Source organism: Mustela erminea, chromosome 15 (genome assembly GCF_009829155.1).
Source record: "Mustela erminea isolate mMusErm1 chromosome 15, mMusErm1.Pri, whole genome shotgun sequence".
NCBI lineage: Eukaryota > Metazoa > Chordata > Mammalia > Carnivora > Mustelidae > Mustela > Mustela erminea.
The window spans coordinates 30269160-30273438 of record NC_045628.1 but is presented as its reverse complement, the minus strand read 5'-3'; positions in this window follow the sequence as shown (position 1 = coordinate 30273438).

Here is a 4279-nt window from a genome sequence, read left to right as displayed (position 1 = left end):
GCCCCCTTTTTTTCTGATTTTCTCAACTAGAGAAGGAGTCATATTAGTAACTGCAGAGGCAACCTGTTTCTATAGGAACATAGGTGCAGGACAGACTGAGGTTCTTTTGTCCCTCCTTGTTTAAGGAAATACATGGCTTACACTCAATAGGGCGCATTGACTTCAGAGTTATCAAAAGTGTTATTTCTAATATTTCTACAAGTGGAAGACTATTTAAAATGAACTTATTAATTTCAATGAAGAAGTAGTTTCCTGCATTTTATGTAACAAAACTGCATACATGGATCAGTATCACACTAGTGTTTAAAAAGAAAGCAAAAAAAAAAAAAGTTAAAGCTCTTGAATATTTAGTATTCTGGCTGGGAATTATATCATATTGATAATATGTTAATCCAATGTTTTCAATGAAGTCTTTCTAATTAGTGCTCACAGATAACTTAATTCTATTCATGGGGGAATAAATTTGAATACCTTTATAATATACACCCACACTCAAAAGATTTTTTTAAATGAAAATTTGTAAGTACATTATGAAAATTCTCTTTCAGTGCATTAGTTATTAAATTCTAGAACCAAAATACTAAACTCATTGTTTTCTAAAAACAGTATTTAGTTTCATGAATAAAGTATAGTAGTCCGGAGGAGTCAAGATGGCGGAGAAGTAGCAGGCTGAGACTGCTTCAGCTAGCCGGAGATCAGCTAGATAGCTTATCTAAAGATTGCAAACACCTGAAAATCCATCGGCAGATCGAAGAGAAGAAGAACAGCAATTCTGGAAACAGAAAAACAACCACTTTCTGAAAGGTAGGACCGGCGGAGAAGTGAATCCAAAGCGACGGGAAGATAGACCCCGGGGGGAGGGGCCGGCTCCCGGCAAGCAGCGGAGCAACGGCGCACAAAATCAGGACTTTTAAAAGTCTGTTCCGCTGAGGGACATCGCTCCAGAGGCTAAACCGGGGCGAAGCCCACGCGGGTTCAGCGTGGCCTCAGGTCCCGCAGGGTCACAGAAGGATCAGGGGTGTCTGAGTGTCGCAGACCTTGCGGGTATTGGAATGGGAAAGCCGGCTACAGAGACAGAGCCGACAGTAAGCTCACAGCTCGGTGTTACCTTGAACTGGTCGCAGACTCGGAGAGCTCGGAGCGCGGCCGGAGGTCAGGCAGACGGGAGTAACTGGGCGCTGTTCTCTGAGGGCGCACTGAGGAGTGCGGCCCTGGGCTCTCGGCTCCTCCGGGCCGGAGACTAGGAGGCCGCCATTTGTATTCCCGTCCTCCGGAACTCTACGGAAAGCGCTCAGGGAACAAAAGCTCCTGAAAGCAAACCCGAGCAGATTACTCACCCCGGCCCTGGGTAAGGGCGGTGTAATTCCGCCTGGGGCAAAGACACTTGAGAATCACTACAACAGGCCCCTCCCCCAGAAGATCAACAAGAAATCCAGCCGAGACCAAGTTCACCTACCAAGGAGTGCGGTTTCAATACCAAGGAGAGCAGCAGAATTCCAGAGGAGGAGAAAGCCAAGCACGGAACTCATGGCTTTTTCCCTGTGATTTTTTTTTAGTCTTGCAGTTAATTTAATTTTTTTCTTTTTCATTTTTTTTTTTTTTTCTCGCCTTCGGGTAAAATTTTTTTTTTTTTAACTGTTACCTTTTTCTTTTTTAACGATTTTTTACTAGTTTATCTAATATATATATTTTTTCTTTTTTACATTTTTCTTAGGTGTTTTCCTTTTTTTTTAAATTCTTTTCTTTTCTTTTTTTTTTTCTTTTTTCTTTTTTTTTCTTTCTTCCTTTTTGAACCTCTTTTTATCCCCTTTCTCCCCCCTCACGATTTTGGATCTCTTCTAATTTGGTTAAAGCATTTTTTCCTGGGGTTGTTGCCACCCTTTTAGTATTTTACTTGCCCCTTCATATACTCTTATCTGGACAAAATGACAAGACAGAAAAATTCAACACAAAAAAAAGAACAAGAGGCAGTACCGAAGGCTAGGGACCTAATCAATACAGACATTGGTAATATGTCAGATCTAGAGTTCAGAATGACAATTCTCAAGGTTCTAGCCGGGCTCGAAAAAGGCATGGAAGATATTAGAGAAACCCTCTCGAGAGATATAAAAGCCCTTTCTGGAGAAATAAAAGAACTAAAATCTAACCAAGTGGAAATAAAAAAAGCTATTAATGAAGTGCAATCAAAAATGGAGGCTCTCACTGCTAGGATAAATGAGGCAGAAGAAAGAATTAGTGATATAGAAGACCAAATGACAGAGAATAAAGAAGCTGAGCAAAAGAGGGACAAACAGCTACTGGACCATGAGGGGAGAATTCGAGAGATAAGTGACACCATAAGACGAAACAACATTAGAATAATTGGGATTCCAGAAGAAGAAGAAAGAGAGAGGGGAGCAGAAGGTATACTGGAGAGAATTATTGGGGAGAATTTCCCCAATATGGCAAAGGGAACGAGCATCAAAATTCAGGAGGTTCAGAGAACGCCCCTCAAAATCAATAGGAATAGGCCCACACCCCGTCACCTAATAGTAAAATTTACAAGTCTCAGTGACAAAGAGAAAATCCTGAAAGCAGCCCGGGAAAAGAAGTCTGTAACATACAATGGTAAAAATATTAGATTGGCAGCTGACTTATCCACAGAGACCTGGCAGGCCAGAAAGAGCTGGCATGATATTTTCAGAGCACTAAACGAGAAAAACATGCAGCCAAGAATACTCTCCTTACTATATCATTGAAAATAGAAGGAGAGATTAAAAGCTTCCAGGACAAACAAAAACTGAAAGAATTTGCAAATACCAAACCAGCTCTACAGAAAATATTGAAAGGGGTCCTCTAAGCAAAGAGAGAGCCTACAAGTGGTAGATCAGAAAGGAACAGAGACCATATACAGTAACAGTCAACTTACAGGCAATACAATGGCACTAAATTCATATCTCTCAATAGTTACCCTGAATGTTAATGGGCTAAATGCCCCTGTCAAAAGACACAGGGTATCAGAATGGATAAAAAAACAAAACCCATCTATATGTTGCCTCCAAGAAACTCATTTTAAGCCCGAAGACACCTCCAGATTTAAAGTGAGGGGGTGGAAAAGAATTTACCATGCTAATGGACATCAGAAGAAAGCAGGAGTGGCAATCCTTATATCAGATCAATTAGATTTTAAGCCAAAGACTATAATAAGAGATGAGGAAGGACACTATATCATACTCAAAGGGTCTGTCCAACAAGAAGATTTAACAATTTTAAATATCTATGCCCCCAACGTGGGAGCAGCCAACTATATAAACCAATTAATAACAAAATCAAAGAAACACATCAACAATAATACAATAATAGTAGGGGACTTTAACATGCCCCTCACTGAAAAGGACAGATCATCCAAGCAAAAGATCAGCAAGGAAATAAAGGCCTTAAACGACACACTGGACCAGATGGACATCACAGATATATTCAGAATATTTCATCCCAAAGCAACAGAATACACATTCTTCTCTAGTGCACATGGAACATTCTCCAGAATAGATCACATCCTCGGTCCTAAATCAGGACTCAACCGGTATCAAAAGATTGGGATCATTCCCTGCATATTTTCAGACCACAATGCTCTAAAGCTAGAACTCAACCACAAAAGGAAGTTTGGAAAGAACCCAAATACATGGAGATTAAACAGCATCCTTCTAAAGAATGAATGGGTCAACCGGGAAATTAAAGAAGAATTGAAAAAAATCATGGAAACAAATGATAATGAAAATACAACGGTTCAAAATCTGTGGGACACAACAAAGGCAATCCTGAGAGGAAAATATATAGCGGTACAAGCCTTTCTCAAGAAACAAGAAAGGTCTCAGGTACAGAACCTAACCCTACACCTAAAGGAGCTGGAGAAAGAACAAGAAAGAAACCCTAAGCCCAGCAGGAGAAGAGAAATCATAAAGATCAGAGCAGAAATCAATGAAATAGAAACCAAAAAAACAATCGAACAAATCAACGAAACTAGGAGCTGGTTCTTCGAAAGAATTAATAAAATTGATAAACCCCTGGCCCGACTTATCAAAAAGAAAAGAGAAAGGACCCAAATAAATAAAATCATGAATGAAAGAGGAGAGATCACAACTAACACCAAAGAAATACAAACTATTATGAGAACATACTATGAGCAACTCTACGCCAACAAATTTGACAATCTGGAAGAAATGGATGCATTCCTAGAAACATATAAACTACCACAACTGAACCAGGAAGAAATAGAAAGCCTGAACAGACCCATAACCAG